General features: G+C 52.0%; 1 protein-coding gene and 1 pseudogene across 14 annotated transcripts in view; both read right to left on the bottom strand.

The window, feature by feature from the left end:
- LOC103247530 (uncharacterized) overlaps nucleotides 1–25,243 on the bottom strand; it is a 57,170-nt gene extending 31,927 nt beyond the window's left edge. For 3 of the 14 annotated variants that reach the window (XM_073006891.1, XM_073006892.1, XM_073006893.1), the window contains exons 1-3: nucleotides 13,199–22,582; nucleotides 10,493–12,280; nucleotides 1,763–1,856 (exon numbers count right to left, since the gene is read on the bottom strand). The gene's annotated coding sequence lies outside the window, so the exon portion shown is untranslated. The other 11 variants (XM_073006882.1, XM_073006881.1, XM_073006886.1 and 8 more) reach the window with 11 other exon arrangements.
- On the bottom strand, nucleotides 3,453–6,141 carry LOC103247531 (calponin-2 pseudogene; annotated as a pseudogene).
- Nucleotides 25,244–27,600: the final 2,357 nt, after the last annotated feature.

The following is a 27,600-nucleotide window of genomic DNA, read 5'->3' as shown; positions in this document are numbered from 1 at the left end:
CTCCAGCCTAAGTGACAGACTGAGACCCTGCCTGGGGAGAAAAAGAGCCATCTAACATGTAAATTCAATTATAGAATGTTGCCAATATTAACCGAAGTTACCAGGCCATAGTATTCAGTATATTTTAGGGAAATTCCTGTTAAAATTAGGTTCTCTTCCTTTTTGGGAGGCGGGGTGAAGGGTCTCACTTTGTCTCCCAGGCCGAAGTGCAGTGGCAGAACCACGGCTCACTGTAGCCTCAAGCTCCCAGGCTCAAGTAACCCTCTTACCTCTGCTGACAGAACAGCTGGGACTGCCGGTGTGCATCACCACGCCCAGCTAATTCAGTTATTCATTTTTTATTATTGTAGAAATGAGGTCTCACTATGTTGCCGGGGTGGCCTCAAACTCCTGGTCTCAAATGATCCTCCCACTTCAGCATCCCAAAGTGCTGGGATTACAGTCCTGGGCCACTGCATCTGGCCTGTTCTTAGGTTTAATTTTATATATTTGACTGAATGCTATGAATACCACTGCAAGAAAAGTTTTCATCTGAGATATAATTTATGCTGAATTGTGATTATCACAAACATCCAGGGATAACTAATCATGCACTATGGCCCTAGGTTTTTCTAAAAATGCGGCTCAGTGAATGACTTTGGAGAAAAGGGCAGATGACAGACCTCCAAAAATTCCTTCTACAAAAAAATGGGAAAACTGGCAACAAATGGTCACCATTACCATTTTGATTTTTACTATTATCATTTTTTTTTTAAGATAAAGGGTCTTGCTCTGTTGCCCAGGCTAGAGTTCTGTGATGCAATCATAGCTCACAGCAACCTCATACTTCTGGACTTAAAGTGATCCTCCCACCTCAGCCTCCTAAATAGCTAGGACTACAGGTGTGCACCACCGTGCTTGGCTAAAGTTTTCATTTTTGTAGAGCGGAGGTCTTGCTATGTTGCCCGGGCTGGTTTTGAACTCTTGAGCTCAAGCAATCCTCCCAAAGTGGTCGGATCACAGGCATGAGCCACTGCGCCTGGCCCATTAACATTTTTAGACCTCAGGAAATTAGCTAAAAGCTTGTAATAATCCAGAGGATATTCATTCTAGAAAAACAAACAAAAACAAACCAGTGTAATCTCAGAGCAGTGAGTTTCGTGGCAGTTTAATTTGTCTTTCTCCTGTCTCCTGCTTGGCAGTTCCACAGTAACCCAGAAAATTAAAGTTCACATTCACGGTGAACACCAGCAACCCGACAGCTACTGGAAGAAGCAGAAGAGCTGGATCTCCCTTAAAGCTTTATTTCCAGGAATTATCACAATTGAAGTGTTTGGTGGTTCTCTGTAACACCTGACTTGCTAGACTGCATTTGATCTGCCTTGGAGCTTGCCCAAGGCAAAAAGCCTTTTCAATCTGGCACGATTATGAAAAACAATGACAGGGGCTGGGTGCAGTGGCTCACGCCAGTAATCCCAGCACTTTGGGAGGCCAAGGCAGGTGGATCACTTGAGGTCAGGAGCTGGAGACCAGCCTGGGCAATGTGATGAAATGACATCTCTACAAAAATTACAAAAATTAGCTGGGTGCAGTGGTGTGCACCTACAGTTCTAGCTACTTGGGAGGCTGAGGCAGGAGAATTACTTGAACCCAGGAGGTGGAAGTTACAGTGAGCTGAGATCACGCTATTGCACTCCAGCCCGGGTGCCAGAAGTAAAACCCTGTCTCAAAGGAAAAAAAAAAAAAAAGCAAAGAAAAAATTAGCCAGAGTGGGGACACGCACCTGCAGTTCCAGTGAATCAGGAGGCTGAGGCAGGATGACTGAGTCCAGGAATTTGAGGCTGCAGTGAGCTATGATCTTGCTGGGTGCACTGAACCTGGGCAACAGAGAAAGACCTTAAGAAAACAAAATACAATGGCAGGCAAATGTTTAACTCTGTGGCTGCTTGACCTGGTGGATAACAGCTGGGGCAAACAATAGACTAAAAAGCTAAAAAGGAAAGCTGGGAAATGAGATGCCCATAGGGGTTTGAAATGCTCTGACACATTCCTGGGTATCTAGAAAATGCACAGGTGCACCATGCTCTGAGAAGGGCTCAGTGTGCCTAAACTGCTTTTATAAAACACTGGAGGCCGGGCGCAGCGGCTCACACCTGTAATCCCAGCACTTTGGAAGGCCGAGTTGGGTGGGTCACCTGAGGTCAGGAGTTTGAGACCAGCCTGGCCTACGTGGCGAAACCCCGTCTCTATTAAAAATACGAAAATTAGCTGGGCGTGGTGGCTCATAACTGTAATCCCAGCTACTTGGGAGGCTGAGGCAGGAGAATTGCTTGATACAAGGAGATGGAGGTTGCACTGAGCAGAGATCATGCCACTGCACTCCAACCTGGGCGACAAAGCAAGACTCCATCTAAAATAAATAAATAAACACACTACAGTTAATGCCAAACAGATTTTAAAGAGGACACCAAATCACCAATCCCCACTCAAAACCCTGGACACTCAAGTCTCTATGAGCTTCTCTGGCAGACAGTACTTCATACTGTCACAGTCGTTGTTGGAGAAATGCTGTGTGCCTGTGTGATTTGCTTGGGCAGGATTCTTGAAAGCTTGTGCTTAGCTTCAAGTCGACTTTGCCACATACACCTTTTCCCGTTATTTTGCTTACTATACTTTTGCTGTGATAAATCATAGCAATGTGTATGACTACACACTAAGTCCGGCGGGTACTCCTGGAGAATCACTGAACCTGGGAGTGTTCTTGGTTCCCCATCACTGGCTGCTACACAACACAAAATGCAACCAATAGACACTGTCCCTGAGGAAGTCCAGACACTGCATATACTAGAAAAAAACTCTATGACCTGCTTTAAACATATTCAAAGAATTAAAGGAAACTATGTTTTGTTTTGTTTTCTTCAACTTTTAAGTTCCGGGGTTTATGTGCAGGTTTGTTTGCAGGTTTTTCACAGAAACGTGTGCCACAGTGATTTGCTGCACAGACCAACCCACCACCTAGGTATTTAGCCCAGCATCCATTAGCTATTCTTCCTGATGCTTTCCCTCCGCCCACCCCCCATGACAAGCCCCAGTGTGTATCGTTTCCCCGCCATGTGTCCATGTGTTCTCATCATTCAGCTCCCACTTTTAAGTGAAAACAGGCAGTTTGGTTTTCTGTTTCTGCATTAACTTGTGGAGGATTAACAGCTTCCAGCTTCATCCATGTCCCTGCAAAAGACAGTGTGCGTCTTCTTTTCTCATCCCGAGCACGGCTTATTTGTGCTTTTCTTTTTTTTTCAGTCTCAGATTTTTCTTTTTTTTTTTTTTTTGAGAAGGAGTCTCACTCTGTCGCCCAGGCTGGAGTGCCGTGGTGTGATCTTGGCTCACTGCAAGCCCCACCTCACGGGTTCATGCCATTCTCCTGCCTCAGCCTTCTGAGTAACTGGGACTACAGGCGCCCACCACCACGTCTGGCTAATTTTTTATACTTTTAGTAGAGAAAGGGTTTCACCGTGTTAGCCAGGATGGTCTCAATCTCCTGACCTCATGATCCGCCCACCTCAGCCTCCCACAGTGCTGGGATTACAGGCGCAAGCCACTGAGCCCGGCCTCAGATTTTTCTTTCAAAACGAATTATGCGTTTATTTTCCCTTGGATCTTTATTTTCTATTTCATTGATTTCTGCTTTTTATTATCTCCTTTTAAATTAACCTCTAAGTTCTGCTTTTATTATGTGCTACCAGTTCCAATCTGTAATTTTCTTTTTTTTTTTTTTCCTTACATACAGGTTTTAGTGTGTTTGGTCCACAACTGTATTTCACATTATCTCATGGAGCACAGCCCCTGGGTGGGTGTCCCTGTGCAGTACCTGGCAGAGCATGTGGCTGGGGGAGATGGAGCATTATAACTGTCAGGCCCAGAAAGGGAGAGCTAGGGGCTCCTTAAAACCTACTGAGGGGCCAGGCACAATGACTCACACCCATAAACCCAGCACTTGGAGAGGCCAAGGTGGGCGGATCACCTGAGGCCAGGAGTTCAAGACTAGCCTGGCTAACATGGTGAAACCCTGTCTCTAATAAAAATGCAAAAATTAGCCAGTTATGGTGGAGCACCTGCAGTCCCAGCTACTTGAGAGACTGAGGCAGGAGAATCGCTTGAACCCAGGAGGTGGAGGTGCAGTGAGCCAAGATCGCACCACTGCACTCCAGCCTGGGCAAAAACAACAAAACCTACTGAGGCCACAGTAGGGGTGGGGTGGGGTTAGCATGGAGAGGGGATCAGGCTTAGCCCCAACAACTCAGAATTCCACTTCTTTGTACAGGCCTCACTCTCCCCACTGGGCCGCAGGGCAGGTTGAGGTCCAAGGTCTGTTGGGCCTAGGGAAATCCAGCCACTTGGGGGCCTGAGATATTTAGCTTCATGGCCAGGCCCCCTCTCCCAGGGGACTCATTTCCCAGCACCCATTTTTTTGGGGGGGGGAAATGTATTCTTCTTTTGTTAATACTTCCTGAAACTCTTACAAGTACAGAAACCACAAACTGATCAGCTGACAAAAGGGGGAAAAGGTGAGGCAAGCAGAAACCTTTGGGGACCAGTTCCCTCCAAGCCCAGGTCTCTTCTCCCCAGCACAGCTCGGCCCACAGCCCGCACGTGCCAGCAGGGACCCTCACCCTACACATACCAGAATACCGCCTTGACCCCTTCCCCCACAGCCTGGTGGCTCAGTCCTGCGAAGGACCAAGGCATAGGAGAAAAAAGCCCTGCTACCTGATGCCATGCTGCCACTCACAGACCCTTAGTTGATTGGCAACACCGAAGAGGTTAAGAAAAAAAAAAGATGAAAACACAAAAAAATTTTTAAAAACCCAGACAGGGAGATGATGTGGGGAGAGAATGTGCTGGTAGCCTCAGTAGCCGGCTTCCTCCTGGTAGTAATATATAAGGAAGATATTCAGGAACCACCCCGGACCCAGGCAGTTGCCAGCACACAAGGGAGCCGTGTCGGCCACTGTGCCTTGAGGACAGGACTTGGGGTCGTGTATCTGCCAGCCCAGGCTGGAGACCTGGCCGTTCTGGTTGACATCCTGCGTGTACCCCATATGCAGGGACATGGAGAAGTTGCCACACTTGTAGGTTCGCAGCTTTGTGTCACAGATGTGCCACCGCGCCCCGGGAGCCATCATGCCCACCTGGCCGGCACCCTTGTTTGTACCCATCTGGGGGCTGATGGTCGAGCAGTCCATGGGGGGCAGGGTGTGGCTCTTGGGGTCACAGAGGTGCTGCCTTGTGCTGTATGCGGTCATGCCCAGCTGGCCGGCCCATTCGTTGATGCCCATCTGCAGCCTGATGACACACTGGCCAGCGTTCATGGTGGCATTGTCCAAGTTCCACTCCTGCTTCTCCCAGTACTTGAGGCCAATGTCCACCCTACTCTACAGCCCTTTAGTCTTGGCCTTCCCCACCAGGGCAAGAAGAGACACCTGCAGCTGCGTCATGCTTCCACTCTCAAACATGTTGTTGGTCTCAAACAGGTCCACAGGATTCATCCGTAGCTGACCGTGGCCTTCAAGAAGTTGGAGAGGTTTTCTAGCTGGTGTCAGTTCTGCATGGAGCAGTTGATCTTGGGGACTGAGCCCGGCTGTAGCTGTTCATGAGTGTGCATAAGATAATCCCGTCCTTCAGGCCCTTCTGGAAGTCAGGGCTGATGGAGAGGCTGGTGAGTCCATCCATCTGTGGAGCTCTGCCTCCTTCTACAGGTTATAATTTGGACAAGAGATGCTGCTTGACCTTGGCCGAGGGTCTGTACAATGGGCCCTTGTTGAGCTGTGTGGAGCTCATGGCTGGTAGGTGCAGAGGCAGGACAGGAACCTGATGTGTAATTTTCATTGACAACCTTTTCATTATGAATCTTAGCAATTCCTCTGGAATGTTTAAGGTCAGTCTGTGCTTTTTTTTTTTTTTTTTTTTTGAGACAGAGTCTCACTCTGTCGCCCACGCTGGAGTGCAGCGGCACAATCTTGGCTCACTGCAAACTCCGCCTCCTAGGTTCACGCCATTCTCCTGACTCAGCCTCCCCAGCAACTGGGACTACAGGCGCCTGCCACCATACCTGGCTGATTTTTTTTGTATTTTTTTTTAGTAGAGACGGGGTTTCACCTTGTTAGCCAGGATGGTCTTGATCTCCTGACCTCGTGATCCGCCCGCCTCAGCCTCCCAAAGTGCTGGGATTACAGGCATGAGCCACCGCGACCGGCCGAGTCTGTGCTTTCTATAGGTATGTTTTGAGTTCATTTTATTAGGTACATAAAAATTTAGAAGTTAGTGTCTTCCCAGTGAGTGGACCTTTTTATAGCAGCATTGTCTCTAAATATCACTGTTTATCTTCAAGCCAATTTAGTTTGATCATTTTATAGAGCCCCTAGGTTCATCCTGATTGGCATTTATCAGCCATCTCCTTTCTCATTACTGTCAACCTTTATGACTCTTGTAAGACACCTCCACACATGGGCTACTCTGGATCTGACTTTATCTTCTACCTCTATGTCACTGGCAAGATCCTATCTGTATCTCACTGGCAGGATGAAGCCACTGAGCTGTTCAGGACCAGTGCCCTTGGTACACATACACGGACTAGACGTCAGCCAGGGCCACTGGTGCCTCACTGGGCTCCACCGCAGTGGCAGAGCAGTGCCAGCCAAAGTTCTCAGCTCTCTTCCTCACCAGATACTGACACCCTGGGTGTGTTCTGGTCTCTGCACCTCCCTAGCCTGTTGCTTGGTGGCTCTCTCTCCAGCCTTCCACCTCAGCCCCAGAGTCACTTCCTAGGGCAGCCTCTGCCATCACCTGACCTCAGGAGCACCCCTAAGGGATACTCAGCTGTGGGATCACCAGCTCTGGGAAGGCAGGGAACTGAACCACTTGCTCCATCCCCTGCTGTGTTCCCAGTCCCAACCACACCCTCACAGAGCTCACAGGCCCACGGGAGGCCTGCGAGCTGATGATGCCAAGGAGAAATCCCCCAGAACCTTCATGTAACGTGCAGCTGACCAGTCTCTGGGAGCTGCCCTAGGAGTCTTTTGGGCCTGGGGGTCTTTTGGGTGGCCATTAAAGTCTGTAGCATCCCGTCAGGGCCACCATGCCTGTCACCCAGACTTCCACAGGGAGGACTGGCTGTAGTCCCTGGCAAAATTCCTAATTTTTGGATGAGCTCTCCATGATGTAATTACGCCAACAGCACGGGAATCTGTGGCTTCCAGCGCCGTTCCTACTGAACACACACTTTTGACTCCTACAGAGACCCCATTGCCGAATGACAACCTGCAGGCCCCAAAATTCATCACTGGCCTCCAAACAGCCAATTTAACTTGTTCTGACAGTGAAACCACCGCACAGAAAATACCATCCCTGGGCAGCACTGCGTTTGCCAAGTTTTGGCCCGGAGCAAGCTTCTAGGGCTACCTGGGACTGATGAAATTACAAGTTTAACAAGGGCCCACAGGCCAGCTGTAATCATCCCTGGTGCACACTACACCTTCCAGGCAATCCGAGCCATCTGTGCTGGAAAACGCTCCCGAGCTGTGGGGGGAGTAACAGGTAGAACTCCCTGTGCAGGTCGGAGCCCCTGCCCCAGCCCTGACCTGTCTCCTGAGCCCTCCCTGATTTGCTAAGACCCTGACCTCCACCAGCCTGCGGGGAGCACTCTCGCTCCTGCCCCCGCCACTCTCCAACCAGGCACTCATGATGGGGCGGACATAAGCTGGACAGCCCCTCTGTCCACCCGCCAGCTCTCACGCCAATCTCGGCTACACAGAACTGCTTCTAGATGGGCTGTCCATAGGGGTGACAAGAGGGGCCTGTGGCCGTTCCAGGAACATGGGCAGTGAATGCACCATGGGGCCGAGTGAAGAGCCTCTACGCCTTAGTTCCCCCTGTGGAACGAGAGCTTGGAGCAGGCACTCTGTAAAATCCATCTCACCTCTGACCACCTCTGACCCCAGCCCAGCCTCCCCTGATGGGGGATGGCATCCAGGACATGTTGGGCAGCACAAGGAGGTCCAGAGCCCAAAGGAGCAAAAGCAACAAGGTGTGGTTCCGCACAGCTGACGGCAGAGGACACGCAGCTGGCCCAGACCTCACTCTAGGAGGGATTTCTCGACTGTGGGGACCTGGGGGGGGGTCATCCTGGGAGGACGGGGCAAGTGTTCCTCTGAGGCCCACTCCAAGGCAGGAGAGGAGGCTAACCTAAGGGCAGCATCTCCGTGTGCTGAAGGGAGGGTGCGAGGGTGGGAGGGAGACCCAGTCCCACTCTGGTTGGAGATAACAAGAAGAAGGAAGTCAATGCTGCTCTGAGACCGTGTGCACCCAGGTCTCATCACATGCCTGCACATACCTACATATACAGACACATGCACAGACATGCACAAATGTGCATGCATGTGGAGATGCACATACAGATGTGCACACAAGCACACACACTGACATACACACACACACTTGCACAGAGATGTGTGTGTGCATACACACAAATGTATAAACTTGGAAAAAAGCCTAGGAGTCATGCCTGTAATCCCAGCACTTTAGAAGGCTGAGGCAGGTGGATCACCTGATGTTAGGAATTCAACACCAGCCTGACCAACATGGCAAAACCCTGTCTCTACTAAAAATACAAAAAATTACCTAGGTGTGGTGGTGAGTGCATGCCTGTAATTCCAGCTACTCAGGAGGCTGAGGCAGGAGAATCGCTTGAACCTGGGAGACAGAAGTTGCAGCAAGCTGAGGGTGCACCACTGTACTCCAGTCTGGGCAACAAGAGCAAAACTCCAGCAAAAAAAAAAAAAGCCTAGGAGAAAGGAAGGAATAACCCAGTTTTGGAATCTGTAAAATCAAGACAGAGCGCCCTGCTCAGGCACAACTCCCACAGGCCACTCCTGTGCTAGGAGAGGCAAATTAGGTCTAAGGAAAGACATAGACCGGGCGCGGTGGCTCAAGCCTGTAATCCCAGCACTTTGGGAGGCCGAGATGGGCAGATCACAAGGTCAGGAGATCGAGACCATCCTGGCTAACACGGTGAAACCCCGTCTCTACTAAAAAATACAAAAAAACTAGCCGGACAAGGTGGCGGGCGCCTGTAGTCCCAGCTACTTGGGAGGCTGAGGCAGGAGAATGGCGTAAACCTCGAGGCGGAGCTTGCAGTGAGCTGAGATCTGGCCACTGCACTCCAGCCTGGGCGACAGAGCGAGACTCCGCCTCAAAAAAAAAAAAAAAAAAAGACATAAAGAGAGCTTTTTAGGAGGGAGAATTGCCTAGTGAGTTTTCAGAGCTAGACCCTGATCAAAAAGGGTCACAACAACACAGTTTACAGGAGAACGTCTCTGCCCCACCATCACTACAGTTGGGAATGACCTGGGGATGTGCAGGCAGAGGGGCGAGAGGGCAAGCTGAGGGCTGGGGGTTCCCTTGAAGGAAGGGTCCTCGTGGCTACCTTATACAGCGGAGTCTCCAGAGTGTGGCAACACGGTAGCCTGACGAGAGAAGACAGGGCTTATGACTGTTCCTCACAGGAAGTGTCTACGGAGCGTGGAAAATGTGAGCGGAAACTGCGTGATGCAAGAAACCGGAGGAAAGAGTGCATTCATATCACCTTCTAAAAGTTGTTCGGAACTTTATCCAACAAATGAACTTTTGTTTCAAATAAGGGAAACAGTAAAGACCAACAAGATAGAGAAAACATGCAGACGGCGACACAGTAGGGCATTATGCATCTCTGGGCTGAGCCAAGCCCCCGGAGACAGTGAATGGTGCATTGATGCCAGCCACCACCTGGCTGCAGCTTTTTTTTTTTTTTTTTTTTTGAGACTGGGTCTCGGTCTTGTCGCCTAGCCTGGAGTGCAATGGTATGTTCTCGGCTCACGGCAACCTCCAGCTCCTGGGATCAAGCAATTCTCATGCCCCAACCTCCGGAGTAGCTGGGACTACAGGCATCCACCACCACGCCCAGCTAATTTTCTTGTATTTTTAGTAGAGACAGGGTTTCTCCCTGCTGGCCAGGCTGGTCTCAAACTCCTGACCTCAGGTTATCCACCCGCCTCGGCCTCCCAAAACGCTGGGATTACAGGCGTGAGACAGGACGCCCGGCCTCCACCTGGCCGCACCTTTAACTGGTGAGGCCCGCTGTTTCCTCCTGAAGGTTTGGCACCTCCCTCAGCTCTGCAATGCCCATGGCTCCAGCCAAACCCTCGGGCTAGAGGGAGACTGAAGCTGCCGTTTAAAATGCACCTCGGCTGAGCTCTGCAGGCCCCTGGGGTTGGCCCAACCCCATGTTCCCTCGCTCAGTCTCCACCTCCCAGAGGAAAGGGCTCATGTTCCCCCTCATCCTCTTCAGAGAAACGCAGGTGCGGGCACAGGGGAAGGGTAAGTAGCAGGTGCTGGAGTGTGCACCAGGAAGCCCAGCACCTGGGTCCCTCCCTCGAGTATCCACCTAGCAGGTGCCCTGGTGGCATGGGACCCCAGTCACCTGGAGACAAAAGTAGGTGTGCGTGCTGCTGATAGCCTCCATCAGAACGCTGTGCTCCTTCTGAGTTTGCAAGATGAGCCCGAGGTACCAGTATATGGAGATGATGTTCAGATCAGTCCACGAAATGACGCTGTCACCGCTGAAGAGCTGGGGGTGGGGCATGGCTGTGAACACAGGCCAGGGGACTTCAGGTGCCTCCAGAAATCACACGGGCTGGAGACTCCTGGCTGCAGGGCTGGGGGATGGGCCTGCAAGCCGGTCAGCCATGTGGACTCCACAAAAGCCCACCCTGGAACGTGAGCCTCCTTCTTAGGAAGTGTGAAGACCTGCAGGCCCCTAGCCACAGATGGGCATGGCAAGGGGCTCTGAAGCTGGGGAGGCAGGAGGAGGGGGGTTCTGGATCCCTGGGCTCAGTGGCTAGTGGTGCTGGCCTTGGGTCAGAAGTGGCTGGTGGGACTGGGGACCCCAGGGTCAGGAGTGGGGGTTCTGCGGAGTACATTCTCTTGGAGAGAACACTGAGTCCGCAGTAAACACAGCATATGCTGCCGGAGGCTGCTGGCCCAGAATGTGAAGCCTCCTCACAGTGGTCCCAGACACAAGAAGCAGTACCTCCCAGGCTGCCATGGCTGGGGGATGGACGATGCCAGCCACTCCCCTTGCTCACAGTTTTTCCCACTGAATTGGAGCGGAAACTCACACACATACATGTTCCACCTGTGGACACAGGTGCCCCCGTTCTGACACCACGTCCCATCATGGAAGTTCCTCCGAGCAGACTGGCAACACAGAGCATGCAGCAGAACCCCACTTAAAGGAACCGTCCAGGGTCTGCTGTGCCGGGCATGGTGTGGGAAACCAGGATGGAATGAACACGGGGCTGGACAGAAATCAGACCAGGTCTAAACACCTCTGGCAGAGGCAGGAACATGGGAATTGAGAAGGTGCTGAACATACTGCCCACATTTGGACACGCTGGGGCTCCAGGCCATCATGGCAGCCAATCCGGTCGCCAGGTGACACATGCAAGACCCTAGGATCGTATGTGCCTTGGGTTAGCTGGCTGGGCCCGCAGCATCACAGCAACTCGAAACTGCAGACACTGGGAGCTGCACATCTAGAGCCTGGACTCCAGGTTCCACTCCCAGAGCTGCCCACAGCTAGGCACACACATTTGTAAGAAAAAAGATGGCTCCCCTGCGATCTGTAAGCGGTGACCTGTGTGGCTGCCAACGTCCAGCCAGATGCCACTATGGCAGCCCCGACACCCCGGCGGCCACCGTACCTTCTCTGGTACCATTGTTGGTGAAGAATCCAGCCATGTCCACATTTTTGCTGTCAACTGACAGGTTCCGCATGCACCCCACGAACTGTCAGTTGTACACTGGGAAGTCTTCCAGCAGGTTGGGGACACCCCCCAGGAGCAGAGGGCTGGTCAGATCCAGGGAACTGAGGAGGTAAAGCTGTCCTCTGTGATGTCTGGGCAGCAAGAGGCGGCCACAGCAGGCTGGGTTCAGAAACCAAGCAGGCAGGCGGGCAGAGGCCAGAGTAAAAGGGGGCTCCTGCATCTGGTCCCGCCCCAGGCTCCGTATGCCTTTCTGTGCATGTTTCCTTGCACTTGCATTCGGTCCTGACCATTTCGGTGTTTGACACTCACCAGTGACCACCAAGTCCTGCCCACCCAGGCTGGTCCACACATAGACTGAATGTGAGCACAGGGAGCACAGGTCAAGGCCAGCGGGGACTCGACTCCACTTTGGCCTCTGAGTTCTTCCAGGAAAAGGAACAGACCTGAAGGGAGGCCAGAAGAAAATGAGAACCCTGGTGGCACCCCAGGCAGCGGTGCGACCTCAGGCAAGGGCTGTGACCTCTCTGGGGCACAGTTTACATCTCAGCAAAAGGGCACCATCCCGCCTCCATCCCAGTTGGACAGGATGAGATGAACCAGGCAAGGGACTGCCCCCAGCCCCTATCAGGTGCTCAGGATGTATCAGGGCTATCTATATCATCTTCAAAAAGATGTGGTGATTTAGTGGCTTGTGCCTATAATCCCAGTACTTCAGGAGGCCGAGGCTAGAGGGCTGCTTGAGTCCAGGAGTTCAAGGCCAGCCTGGGCAACATAGGGAGGCCTTGTCTCTACAAAAAATTTTAAAAATTAGCTGGGTGTGGTGGTGTACGCCTGTGATCCCAGCTACTCGGGAGGCTGTGGCAGGAGGATGGCATGAGCCCAGGAGGTTGATCAAGGCTTCAGTGAGCTGGGAGCGTGCCACCACACTCCAGCCTGGGCAACAGAGCGAGACCCCATCCCAGGAAAACACATACACACACATAAGCCTCTGGGACAAGCTGGGTGACACAGCACTTCACTTAACAGAGAGTCCTGGAGTCCCAGGCACCAGAATTTGTGGGGACAAAGCCAGTAATCCGTGGAAGTGGGGCCAGAGATCGTCTCTGGGTCTACAAGCCAGCCATCACAACCCTGGGGTTGGCCTGGCCACTCTTGATACTTAGGGAGACTATTCTAGAAGGTTCTAACATGTCAGAGGGAAGGTGTCCCAACCATGGAGAGGGAGTCTGACTCCAGCCTGGACTGAGATTGCCAGGGCACTGCCCCCAGAGTACCTACATGGGGCCCTGCTCTGGGAAGTCTGCAGGGTGAGCACATTAGGGGGTGCGGACCCCCAGGGCCTCCCCTCCTCAGATGCTCACTTCTTGGAGCCAGTCTAAGTGTCCTGGGCAGCGCAGCTGTAGTTCCCAATGTCCTTTCCCGAAGCACACAGAGTCACTCACCGCACCGTCAACACAGCCATCTTCTCCCTGGACGGCCTGTGGGGCAGGCCCAGGTAGCCGATGTTGGGCTGTCAAGAAAGCACAGAAGGTGTCAGCGTTTTCTCTGCCACTGCCCTCAGCAGGTGCACCTGTCACTCATGGAGTGGGGAGGACACATCACAGGGTGGGCAGCAGGTGGACAAAGATGAGGAGCCCCCAGCCTTAAGTTAGTTCCCCGAACTAGCTGTGCTGGGCTGCACGGTGACCCTTCAAGTTCTGCTTCCCAGAATCTCAGAACATGGCCTTGTTTAGACAAAGAGCTGGCGCCAATGGAATTAATTAAGATGCAGATGTCGTGGAGTAGGCAGGCCCTGATCGAAGATGACCGGTGTCCTCTTAAGAGGACAGATGCTGAGACTCAAAGGCACGCAGGGAGAAGCCACGTAGCCACAGAGGCAGCTGCTGGAGTGGCTGTCTACCAGCCAAGGGACACCTGGACCCCCAACAGCTAAGAAAAAACAGGGAGGGCCCAGCCCTTCAGACTTCAGAGAGGGCACAGCCCTGCCCACGCCTTGACTTCAGACTTGTAAGTGCCAGACTGGGAGAGAATTGTCTGTTTGAGCCACCCCGTCCGCGGTACTTTGTGACGGGGGCCCCAGGAAATGAAGATAGCAGCCAACACTCAAGCCCCAGGGCCCCTCCTGTGAACACCCGCTTCTGCCCTTCTGGGGGTGTCCTCCTGACCACAGCGCCTGGCCAGGTTCCTGCTCCCCAAACCTGTGCTCCTACAGTACAGATACCAGGAGGCCACTGCCCGGCCGCCGATGGCCCCACATCTCCTGTCTTAAGGTGTGGAGCTCCCTGTCTGGGCCAGGAGTCTGTTCCAGGGTGGGGTACAAGAGTCCTTCTGGAATCAGCGACCTCGGGTGAAACCTCTCCCTCCTTGAAGAGATACGGTTTGCCATCCGGGAATGACCCCCTCTCCCTAGGCAGCTCTCATGGGTCTCAGCTCCTGGTCAGCCCCTCCCAGAATAAGGCGCACATCCACCCAGTCAGCCTCAGACGCCCTTCCAGCAAGAGAAGCAGCACCAGCCCTGCACGATCCATGCTGGCCATGGAACTTAAGCATGTGGGTCTCAAAGTTCCAGAAACTCAGGAGTTTCTGGAGCATGGTGTGTTCCAGGAGCTGGCTACGCAGCTTCTCCCTGAGTGCCTGAGTCTCAGCACCTGTCTTCTTAGGAGGACACCGATCATCTTGGATCGGGGCCTGCCTATTCCAGGACATCCACATCTTAAAAACAGGGCAACTAGGCTGAAAGGCAGCACACAGAACTGGAAACAGGAGCTCAGCCAGATGGCCAAGTTGCATGACTTCAGGGGACCCTGGACACCCAGGCAGCAAGCCCTGCCTCGAGTTGTGCAGTGTGCAGCCTGCACAGCTATACGTGGCCACCCCAGCTGCGGCTTCTGCTCCCCCTCATCCAATCATCTAAGGTAGATGAGATCCACCACCGTACCTCAATTTCTTTTTGTGCAAGATAATGATTTACTATTACAACACACATCTTCTCTGTGTTACAGGGACTTTGAGGGGGACATCAACAGAGATAGATGAGTTTCCCACACATCTTTCTCAGTAAATCCAAGGGAGGCTTCTACCATGCCCCCTGGTATTCGAGTACATTTCATTTTTATTTTACATCAGCTGATAAAATCACAAGGCCTAATAAGCTGTCTCCTTAAAGATTTCACTTTTGGTTAAGCAACAGGTAGGTGAGTACGTTAAAAATTATCTGTTTTCTAGCTTGTAACTCAGCCCACTTTGGAAACCGCATGGAAGTGTGGTCCATTATGGGGTGCTTAAACGTTAGGTGCAATCCCAGGCAAAGAACCACCTCCCCCCACTGTGTGAGCCCCACATTATCTTTACCACTTATAATCCACATTTTTGGGGCTGGGCATGAGACTTCTGGGGGAAGGACATAATAGCATTTATACTGGGAAGGCTTTCTTGAAAGTAAGCTGCTGTTTACAAAACTGCAGTTGTTGTAAACTGCTGCTGGTAATCAAGCGCTCAGAGCTACAGATTCAAGCAAAAACCGCGGGAGAAAGAAAGCTGGAGGTAAAAGACAAGGCCAACACAATCCACACTTATTTTTCGGGTGGCAGAGACTCATGTGAGACGCCCACTGCTCGGAGACCTGACTTCAGTCTGGCCTTCGTGAATCAGAGCAGCAGGCACGGGGCGTTTAGGAAACGGTCTCTGATACACAGCACCCAACAAGTGCTGCTTGGTTCTGACTCCCAGACAGACCCACCAGTGGCCACTGGGTCAAAAGTAACAGCACTTTTGGCCAAAGAGCCAAATGTTCTCAGGTGGAGAGCTGAAAGAACCAGGAGGGCTGTGCAGAGGAGGGGGGACCTGTGGAGTCTGAGGTCCCTGCTGCCCAGAGAAGCAATCACAGCATCCCGATGGCCCATCCCTCTCCTGCCGTCCCAGAATAGGTGCTAAGTGGGGCCCTGGTTTAAAATACCCGCCTCTCAGTGAGTCTGGTTTAATGTGATGCTAATTCTGAGGTGGGGGCCAGCAAGTGTCGGGGAGGCAGGGGGCGCATGAACACGGTGCTGTGGGTGGTTTGAGATGCACAGATGGGGTTCCCCAAAGCATTAAACATAGAACTACCACCCCAAGGCACATACCCAAAAGAACAGAAAACAGGAACTCAAAAAATATGAGTTCATGAGAGTTGATGGCATTACTACCTACAATTCACAAAAGGTGGCAACCACCTAAATGGCCATCAGTAGATAAATGGTAAAACTGGCCCATCCCTGCACTGGAATCCCAGCCACCAAAAGGAACGAAGCACTGACATACGACAACGCGGGGGTCCTGGAACACACCACGTTCAGTGAAAGCAGCCAGACATGAAAGGTCACACACTGTACAACTCCATTCCTATGACATTTCCAGGACAGGCACATCCACACAGAGCAGACAGATGTTGCCAGGGGCTGGGGAAGGATAGCAAGTGACTGCTAATAGTATGGGGTTTCCTTTTGGGATGATGAAAATGCTCTTTTTGAGACAGAGTCTTGCTGTCACCCAGGCTGGGCTGGAGTGCAATGGCACAATCTCGGCTCACTGCAACCTCCACCTCCCCAGTTCAAGCAATTCTCCTGCCTCAGCCTCCCAAGTAGCTGGGATCACAGATGCCCACCACCACGCCGGGCTAATTTTTGTATTTTTAGTAGAGACGGGGTTTCATCATGTTGGTCAGGCTGCTCTCAAACTCCTGACCTCAACCAATCCACCCACTTCAGCCTCCCAAAGTGGTGGGATTACAGGCATAGGCGATGAAAATATTTTATCATTTTTTAAAAGTTACTACTATTGGTCAACTGATGGCATGAAAATATCTTAGACCTCAGTAGAGGTGGTATGGCATAATACTGTGAATATACTAAATGCCACTTGAAAACTTGATTTTATGTTATGTGAACTTCACCTCAATAAGGCAAAAAAAAAAGATTCCTGGGTGGGCATCCTCCCCCTCACCAGCCACCTGCCACTCTCCACCTGGATAACTTTTGGGAAGATCTTTCCAATTTTTCCCTCTAACATGGACAGAAAATGCATTATTTGGCCTTCCTGCCAGGAGGCTATGAGTGATAAAACACAGTCAAGAGAGGTGAACATTCTCCAGGAGGGGTCAAGAGGTGCATGCACAATTTACATAAGCGGCTTGCATGGGGCTAAGTGAAGACAACAGCAGGTGTGTGTGATCTGGGCTTTGGCTCATCTATTTTTGTAAAAGGAAGACAAACTCTGTCTCTCCTGAAAGGCTGGCATGGAGCACAAGGAGGCAGCAGAGAAGAGACTGGGCAGTGGTAACAGCTCCAGACTGTGGAGTGGCCCGTCCACCTCTGAGTTTCACACAGAGAAAGCAACTTAAGCAGCTTCTGCAGGGCACTGGCGTGGAGGTTTCTGGTCAGGAAAAGCACTCAGTGGCTTGGCTGGGTCACAGTCGACAATGAATGGTACAGGTCGGCGGGATAAGGAATGACACAGACAAACCGCCCCATTCGCATTTCTAAGAGGAATTTCTAAAGTTTGCCACGTATTTATACAAGAGACAGTGTGGGAACGAAGGGGGCCAAATGGTCGAATCTGAGATTTCTCTCAATTTTTGTGGTGGAAGGTTCCGGGCACAGGATGGGCCAAGGCCAGTATGGTGAAGGTGCTGGCACCCTGGCACCTGCTCTCCCAGCTTAATTATTATGAGACTTCCCCCTTTTCTAATATGAGTATTTAGTGCTCTAAATTCCCCTCTTAGTGCTGCTTTAGCTGCATCTCAGTTTTTGGTATTTTGGATTTTTATTCCCTTTAAATGTTTAAAAAACTTTCCTTCTTCTCTCTCTTCTTTTCTGAATAATGAAATATTTCGGTCAAGTCTCTATGCAGACCCATCTCCAACTGCTGGAGTCAGCTGGTACCATCAGAGCTGAGTGGGGCAGAGCAGCAACACTGGGGAAGGGGCCGCTGGGAAGGGAGTGGCCAGGGAAGGGGCAGCTGGGGAGGGGGCAGCCAGGGACAGGGTGGCCACAGATAGGGCAGCGAGGAAGGGGGCAAGCTGGGGAGGGGGAAGACAGGAAGGGGGCTGAGTGAAGTGGCGGCCTGATGGAGTTGCGAGGTTGTTTAAGTAATGGAAGGTTGAGAAAAATCTAACTATACTAAGGAGAATGAAAACAGGTTTCGAACTGATAAAGAGTTACAAATATAGAAGAGGAAAAAAACAAGAATGAACTCTAACTCCACTTGGGCTGCTGTAACAAAATACCAGAGGCTGAGTGGCTTTCAAACAACACACGTTTCTCAGTTCTGGAGGCTATAAGTCCAAAATCAAGGTGCTGGCAGATTCAACGTCTGGTGAGAGTCTGCCACCTGGTTCCTAGACCAGCACCTTCTTGCCACCCCCTGAGATGACAGAAGGGGTGAGGGGTGGTCTGGGGTCTCTTTTACAAGGACATTCATTCCACTCCTGGGAGACCCTGATCACTTCCCAAAGGCTCCACTTCCTATCACCTTGGAGGTAAGGATTTCAATATATGAATTTGGGGGTGGCTATACTCTGAGGAGTCCCTGAAAGTTCACGTGTTGAAACTTCATGGCAAATGGAATCATATCAAGAGAGGAGGCCTTTAGGAGGTCGTGAAGCCACGAGGGTGGGCCCCTCAAGGATGGGATAAGGCCTCAATAAAAGGGCCCACGGGAGTGGGTCCATTCTCTTCCATTCTTCCGCCATGTGAGGACACCTGGACACTGCCATTTATGAGGAATGAGCCTTCGCCAGGCTCCAAACCTGCAGGTGCTCAGGCTTCCAGCCTCCAGGACTCAGAAAAATCAACTCTGGTTTTTAAGTACCCAGCCTCGGGTATTCTGTTACAAAGCAGCACGAATGGGCTGGTATGGGATCAGGAGGACGTGAATGTGCAGAGCATAGCAAACTCGGCAGTGCTGCAGTGAACTTCATGCCTTTCAATAGGTAGTGATAGAAAAATGGGAAAAAAATCAGTATGAATTTAAGTGTGTGTGTGTACATATGTCCACACCCACCTACACAGACGTCTGTCTCCTAGCTCTGCCCAGGAAGAGACTTGAGAGTGAGATACCCCAGAGCAATGAACACCAAGCACCCAGACCTCCATTTCTAAATGCCACTCTCCACTAAAAGAATCAGGCTCCAGGCCCCGCGTGGTGGCTTACGGCTGTAATCCCTGCACTTTGGGAGGCCCAGGTGGGTGGATCACTTGAGGTCAGGAGTTGGGGAAAAGCCTGGCCAACATGGTGAAACCCTGTCTCTACTAAAAATACAAAAGTTAATCGGGTGTGGTGGCAAGTGCCTGTAATCCCAGTTACTCAGGAGGCTGAGGCAGGAGAACTGATTGAACCCGGATGGTGGAGGTTGCAGTGAGCCAAGATGGTGCCACTGCACTCAAGCCTGGGTGACACAGCGGGACTTCATCTCAAAAAACAAAAACACACACACACACACACACACACGCGCGCGCGCACACACGCACACACACGCACACACACATATCCTATAACCAGGGCTTTTAAAATCTAGCAATAATATCCTGGGAGCTCCTCCCCTCCTCGGTGCACAGAGCTCCACTGCACTGTTGGCAATGGTTGTGTGACGTTCCACTGTCAGAGGACCTTATATTATATGAAACACCTTCAGTGTTCACTTCTGTAAGTTCAATTTGTGCATGTAGTTGGCACTCAACATGGAAGGGAGGGAGGGAGGGAGGAACGGAAAGGGAAGGCCACGTGGCCCCACCCAGGAGACCACACAACTGTCTAACCATGGCAGATCTGTAGAGCCCAGAAAGAGTCCCATCAGAACCAGTCTGAAACAAGCCACTAGATAGAAGCCCTTGAGATTTTTAGAACATTTGCAGAAACGGAGAAACTTCCCTGACCCCAGGGGTGCTCTGGGGACAGTGGTCACACCTCACTCTCCTCGGGACTTTGGGGGTTTAATGTCCAGCACAGACCAAAGAGGTTTTGAATGACCTGAGAAGGAACAGGTGAGCAATCTCTAATGACAGCAGGACCTAGGGGTCATCTCAAGGTCATGGAAATTTGAAAGCACTTAGATCCTCTGCTTAACATAAAGCAGAGGCTGGTCCTCGAGAGGTTTGTTGCAACCGGAGCTCATGCTGTCTTATAAAACCACTTTCTGCAATGTGCCAAAGACAACCCCGTACCATCTCAGAATCACCAGAACTGGAGGAAGCCAAATTGCTGGGGCAGAATCCCAAGGACTCTAGAGCCAGTTCAGGCATGGGGCTTCACCGCTATGGTCTAGCCACATGTGGCCAGCATGTTGACTGCGGCCAGCACAGTACTGACCCTGGACAGGTGATGGTCACAGAGTGCCCCTTGAAGGCCACCTGCCACCTGTAGAGTCTGCTGCCTCAACCCCTGGTCCAGGGTCTCGCATCTCCACCTGAAGCCACGAGGACTCCCTCTCAGTGGAGCTAGCCCAGTGGTTCTTATCCAGGACACGACCTCAGGAGCATGGCAATGATGCAGACCTCTTGGTTGTCAAAACCGGGTTAGGGGCACAGCTGAAGTCTAGTGGTCAGAGTCCAGGAACACTGCCCAGAACAGGCTTCACAATGAAGGATCAGCGCCTGCAAGGCGCAGCAGCACCCAGGTGGGGAATCCCGGTGTGGCTGCTCACCACCTCCCACGTCCCTGCTTCATGCAGAATCTCCCAGCAGCTCTGGGCCTCCTGGTGCCCCACCTCATAGCTCGGAGTACCCAGAGAACCACACTGCCTGTTGTCCATGTCAGACACCACCTCCCCTGCATGTCCCTGCCTCCACAGCTGGCCAGGAGGTCGTCCTGCAGGCTCTGGGCAGGCTCGGCTGGCTTTGGAAGATACCTGGGCCAGGTGGGCACGAGCCACCCTTGCTTCCTCAGGTCCCTGTTCAACATCTTGTTGGCATGTCTGTGCCTCTGACCCTGCTGTGACCTCCTGGAACAAAGTGGAGTCTAAATGTGATCCCTGCAGGCGGCCCCAGGGAAGCAAAGTCTGGGAATGTCTGTTGAGTGGAGCCCTGAGGGTCCCTGTCCTTCCAGACAGCCCCTCCCCAGCTCTGTCTCCACAGGGAATAAGTTTCTCCCCAAACCTCCCAAACACCCAGGATGCCGAGGGCAACAGGGGAGCAGAAACACTGAAATCTAATGAGGGCAAAACCAAAATCTCAAGGGGGAAGAATGTTTTCTGTCAGACACGTTTGCCCTTTTGCAAGTGGTGGAAATACCTTCAAAATATCCTTGAGGGGAAAAAAAAAAAAAAAAAAACATGCCTGGGATGAAGCAATGATTGAAATTGCTCCACTCAGCCCCAAATCTCCCAGGGTGATTGTGCGAGTGAGGGCTGTGTTGTTTCACCTGTGCTTGGCGGAGCTCCACACAAATGCACAAATGCCTGCCTTTGAGAAGACCTTCCTGGAAAAATGTCAGACTCCAATGCAGCCTTTGGTTTTGCTAAAGGTGAATTAGACCAATAAACCTTCTTGTCTACAATGTCATCAAGCAGAAAGGAAAAACAGATTCTGCCTGCTCCTTGCCTGGGAAGGTTCCCAGCCCCGTGGCTTCTGGTGGCTTTGCCCAGTGGGGAGCCTGATGGAAGGATAGGGCGAGGGAGGCAAGGGGTGTGAGGAGTGCCCCAGGCTGGCTGTGCCCCTCCTGCTGGTCCATGCCCCTCTCCCATGACTTCTGACCATGACCCCTTCTTTCTGGGCTCCATTCTGCCCTTTCCCTTGATGCTCTAGGACAACAGGCCGTCGCAACTCTGACAACACTGCCTCCAGCTGTGGGTCCCACGTCACCCCTCATGATGCCCCACGCCCTGCCCAGCCCTTTGTAAATAACCCTTCCAGGGCTGGTCCCACTGGAGCACCCCATCTGCTTCCTATGGGGACGCTGACTACTCCACCAGCCTGGCAGCTCCCAGTCACCATGCACTGGCAGACAGGAGAAGGGTCCCGAGACCCACAGGTGACGCATGGACACAGTGCAGGAGGCCACTCCAACAGGCGATATCCAGGAGGTCTACTCAGACGTACAATGCAGGTGGCCCACGCCTCAGAGACACAGCTGCTCTGGAGGGTGGGGGGCAGAGAGCGAGGCTGAAGAGAGGTGGGTAAGCAGCAGCACGGCCCCCAGCAGTGCTTCCACCCTTGCCGGACTATTGTTGTATGCTGACATTCTTCAAATATGTTTTCTTAATCATCCCCCAAAACACAAAAACCAAAACCAGCGAGGTGGCGCGGCAGGTGAATAAAGCGTGCTGGGGAAAGGACAGCCAGGCGGGGTGGGGGGTGACCCTCTGCATGAGCGGAGACAGGTGGGAACGTGGGTGCAGGGCGTTCCCTCAGCTGTTACCCACTGCCCTTGGGACCACCCCTGTAGCCCCAGCCCTGAGCCCCTCTCAACTGGCCATGGCCCTGGACACCCCTCATTGTCCGACCCCAACAGCTCCTCCCTGTGGAGGTCCCCTCCCACCCTGAGCCTGTCCTCTTCCCCAAAATGTTCCCTGGTGGCCCAAGGTCACCCCCAAGGTGGCTGCCGGAGGTCGGGACCAGAGGTGACATTGGAGACAAAGTGGAGGCCCAGAGAAGAGAGGAACCAGCCCCAGAATATCGTCTTCCTGACCTCAGACCGGCCACTGCCATCCCTCCAGGCCCCCAAACTGCTCAAAACCTGACGGGTCCTGCCTGCGACTCAAGCGCACTCCAGAGGCGGCCTCTGCACCTGGGTTTGTCAGAGCTTCCACTCGGAGACGAGGTCATGGAGCAGCGGTGCCGCCTCTCCCACCAGCAGACGCTCATAATCTCTGCTAACACATTCCTTGTGCGTGGCCCTGTCAGACCTCCTAATGGACGCCTAAAGACACAGTAAAAACTGGTTGGTTTCCTCCATCAAATAACCTCAGGCAAGAGAGAGAAACACGTAGCGCTCGCAGGAAAGGCCTAATCCTGCAAGGGGGGCTTTGCTCAGGCACTGCTAAAAGGACCTGGCCCTAGACGCAGAAGTTGTGGATCCCTGGTAATCCACCGCCCTCTGCTTATCTTCCTACATGAGGTCCCTCTCCTCCGGGGCAATGCCGGTGGCATCCTGCATGGGGACTTTGCTCCACGGAGCATCTGGAAGGGGGTGGCAGCAGGCGGAGCAGTGAACACTGTGTTCAGAGCCAGGGCCGAGTGTGGACAGAAGTGACCACAGCAGCGTTCTGGCTGCCAGTCCCTCTGCAACTGTGGACACACTGCTGCTTCTGTCATCAGCAGATGATGATTCTGGGGTGACAGGCACTGATGGCGAGACCAAGGCTGACTCAACCTCCCCCTGCCCACCCAATGCCCAGCAAAAAACGTTCCTCCCTGGACTTGGTTTTATGACACGCGCAGAAAGGAAAGTGCACCACCTACGCCCTATGCTTCCCTGACAATGGGACACTGTCTTCAGGGTCCCCTGTGGCCCAGCCCTCCGGAAGCACCACCCCAGGGAGCATCGAGCTCTGGTGTCCAGCCCCAGCGGGCTGGAAAGGCACAACAGGAAGGGCTGCCGGGAGAGGGGGGTCAGAGTAGGTAGTCTGTGCCAGGCAGCAGGACACAGGGGCCACCCACGCAGCTCGCCCAGGTGAACACACTTCGCACTGGCTATCACTGCCCCACACAGCCACGGGACGGCACTGTGTCAAGAAAAGTCTCAGTCTTTGAAATGGACAATGGGAGGACAATGGTGGTAAACAGATCGGCCTGTGAGGCCCACCCGCTTCCGCTTGCTCAGACCTGAGCCCCTCACCCCACAATCCCCTGCGCTTCTGTCGACCACACAAGGTTCTCCAACCATTAGCCAGGCCCCACTAGGGGTGACATCCAATGTGCAGCATCCTAGACTCCGCCTAGACACCTACCAGCCTTCTCTCAATATCCCCCCACATCCTGAGCAAGCACTCAGCTCACACACCCCACCAGCCTCCATGCACTCTCATCCCAAGTGAGGCTATCTAACTCCGCCTGCCCTGGGCCAGCACTGATTGGACAGAGGACAACCACCATGGTCGGTGTGCAGCTGACCACTACCTGGAGCCTGTGTGGCATGCCTGGGAGATGATGCGACATTCAAGGCAGATGTGAGGGGCATGCAGAGAGATGGCAGTGGCCAGCAGGGAAAGGAGAGTGAAAGCGGTGGAAGAGGTGCTGTGACCTCAGGCCCAGTGGCTGGACCACAACTGTTGGTAAGTCAAAGCCAGGCACACTGGCTGTAAAAGAAGGAAGACGCTGACTCCATAGGACTGGCTCAATTCTCATAGAGGACAAAGAAGCCCTCATCTGCTGGCCAAGCTTAGGCCCTGGCCTTGTGGAAGCCTGGGAAGGGGGAGCACAGGGGGGTACGGCCAGGCTCCAGGAGCGGCTGATAAGACCAACACAGACCCATGACCAAATGGTGGCACACCCTGGAGTTTCCCAAAAAGAGAAAAGGGGTTTGCAAAATCATAGCCATGGAAAGCACAGCACTCTGATGCAAAAAGCAACGATGTGTTTCCTTACAAGACAAAGAATAGCAAAATGAAGTGAAACCAAAACCACCCAGCCTGTCATGGCACTTCCTTGGAAACTCTTCTGGCTCTCCAGTTACAGCCAGGTAGAGTGGACAATTTTGGCTACAGAGCTGTGTCTAAACGGTCTGGAATTTCGGCCACTAGTAAAGGCTCTCGCCAAGGTGGCTGCAAATGAATAAGCCCTTTCTGTGTCCCTCCCTTGTTGCAGGGTCCCTGTATGCCTCCCCGGCCCAGAGTTCCAGGAGGGACTATGCCCCCAGCAGAAAATTCACGGGTATTAACACAGACCCTCCACAAATGTGCATTTCCTAAACCACTTTTTCCAATAGCACATTTTAAAATTATCTCAGAGCATGAATGTCTTAAGACAGAAAACCCAGCAGGTTGCCTTCCTTTTTTTTTTTTTTTTTAAGGAGTTTCACTCTGTTGCCCAGGCTGGAATGCAGGGGCGCATTCTCGGCTCACTGCATCCGCCACCTCCCAGGCTCAAGTGATTCTCCTGCCTCAGCCTCTTGAGTAGCTGGGAATTCAGGTGCCCGCCACCACACCCAGCTAATTTTTGTATTTTTAGTAGAGACAGGTTTTCATCATGTCGGCCAGGGTGGTCTCAAACTCCTTACCCTCAGGTGATCCACCCAACTCGGCCTCCTGAAGTGCTGGGATTATAGGCGACAGCCACTGCGCCCGGCCCCAAGGCACCTTCTTGAGTCGCCCTGGGGTTGGAAGTGGTGGGGCCCATCTTACCTTGTAGTGCCACATGCACCTCCACCGAGTGCCACCACCCGTCACTCACACTGCCAGGAACCTTCGGTCCACAGTCGTCGTCATCTCACCTGCATGGCGGGAGGGAAACCCAGAGAGAAAGCAGTGGTTGTCAACGCCTACTGGGGACCAAGGATTGGGCTGTGAGGCCTCGGGTGGCCAAGAAGACAGGTGCACATGGCCACGTCCTCCCTCCCCTCCCCATGACACCATGGTGGGAGGCACCCACCACTCCATCTATTTTCTTTTCTGGTTACAAAAGTAATTCTTGTTCCTCTTTTCTGTTTTGTTTTTTTGTTTTCTTTTTGGTTTGATGGAGTCTTACTCTGTTGCCCAGGCTGGAGGGCAGTGGTGTGATCTCGGCACACTGCAACCTCTGCCTCTCCGGTTCAACCAGTTCTCCTGCTTGTGTCCCAAGTAGCTGTGATTACACCATGGTTGGCTAATTTTTGTATTTTTAGTAGAGATGGGGTTTCACCATGTTGGCCAGTCTGGTTTTGAACTCCTGACCTCATGATCTGCCCACCTCAGCCTCCTATAAATTGCTGGGATTACAGGTGTGAGCCACCACATGCAGCCTTGTGCCTCTTTTCTAAATACGAAAAAATGTAAACACGGAAAACTCATCTGTTTGTACTAGCAGCAGTCATGCCTACACCACAGCAGGGATCGAATCACTTTTCCTATGCATTGCATCAGCATAGACAAAATTACCAAAATCAATTCCCCCTTAGGTCACTTAATCACATAAATGTCATCTCAGGTTTTTATCAACTTTTAAACCACATAACACATCCCATCGTGAGGTTGCAGACATGTCTCTTGTGATCTCTGCTTCGGGGTGTTTGTCACTTCTACCCCTCGAGCTCCTGCCACACTGGAGCAGGAAAATGCCCTCAAGGATTCTGTGGCACAACCCTGAGTCACCAGCAGCCGGGAGGAAGGAGCCTCAGGGGCACCAAAGTGGTGCCCAGGTCCAACCAGTACGGTTGGTCCCAGGTCCCAGGCAGGGAATGCCATCTCCAGGGAACCAGCAGGAGTTCTGGAAACAGGGGCATGGGTCAGGGAACCCAGTCAGGTGAATAACCTAATCTCACCTCACAAAGCGCAGAGGGCTATGGCCACCTCTCCCACGGTGGTCAGCTGCTGTTACGGGTACCTCAGTTTCTTTATTCCGTACACAAAACTAAGCTCCATCCTCTATCATTACACACGTCATTTAACACGGGCCAGGGTTCCAGAGACAGAAGCACCTCTGAGCTATCTTGGTGAACTTCCAGGTAAAGAAGATGGCAGAATTCACTCCTAAAAGTAATGTGCGCCAGGCAAAGCATGGTGGCTCACGCCTGTAATCCCAGCACTTTGGGAGGCCAAGGTGGATGGATCACTTGAGGTTAGGAGTTTAAGACCAAACTGGCCAACAGGGTAAAACCCCATCTACTAAAAATACAAAAATTAGCCGGGCATGGTGAAATGCACCTGTATTCCCAGCTACTCAAGAGGCTGAGGCAGGAGAACTGCTTAAACCTGGGAGGCGGAGGCTGCAATGGGCCAATATTGCACCACTGCACTCCAGCCTGGGTGAAAGAGACTTTGTCTCAAAAAAGTCATGTGTGCCAGAAAAACACAGACTCACGCCTGTTGGCAGTCAGGAGACATATTCTTTTCTAACAACTGGAATAACATGTTTAATGACCTTCTCAATATATATATATATTTTTTAAGAGAGGGGGGTCTTACTATGTGGCCCAGGCTGGTCTTGAACTTCTGGGCTCAAGCAATTTGCGCACCTCAACCTGTCAAAGTGCTAGGATTACAGGCAAGAGCCATCTTGCCTGGCCAGCCTTGCCAAAATATATTTACATACATATATATGTGTGTGTGTGTATATATAAACATATAAACTATACATAGAGTATATAAACACAAACATATAAATACATAAACATATATAAATATAAACATACAAATATATATTAAAACATATAAATAGATATAAAAACATACATTTTTTTTTGAGACAGAGTCTCACTGTCTCTCAGGCTGGAGGGCAGTGGCGTGATCTCGGCTCACTGCAAGCTCTGCCTCCCAGGTTCAAGAGATTCTCCTGCCTCAGCCTCCCAAGTAGCTGGGACTACAGGCATGTGCCAAGATGCCCAACTAAGTTTTGTATTTTTAGTAGAGATGGGGTTTCACCATGTTGGCCAGGCTGGTCTCAAACTCCTGACCTCAGGTGATCCAGCCGCCTCAGCCTTCCAAAGTGTTCGGATTACCTGCGTGAGCCACCGTGCCCGGCTGGCATCAGTATTTTTAATCTAGAGATGTATCGCACTTAATTTAATGGTTCTTTGGTTTCTGAAAACATGAGCCAGATCGTCCACATTTCCACACTACAAATAACACAGTTACGAACATATTTGTACACTTTGGATT

This window comes from Chlorocebus sabaeus, chromosome 19 (assembly GCF_047675955.1).
Source record: "Chlorocebus sabaeus isolate Y175 chromosome 19, mChlSab1.0.hap1, whole genome shotgun sequence".
NCBI lineage: Eukaryota > Metazoa > Chordata > Mammalia > Primates > Cercopithecidae > Chlorocebus > Chlorocebus sabaeus.
The sequence above is the reverse complement of the archived record's forward strand: the minus strand, read 5'-3'. Positions and strand labels throughout refer to the sequence as shown.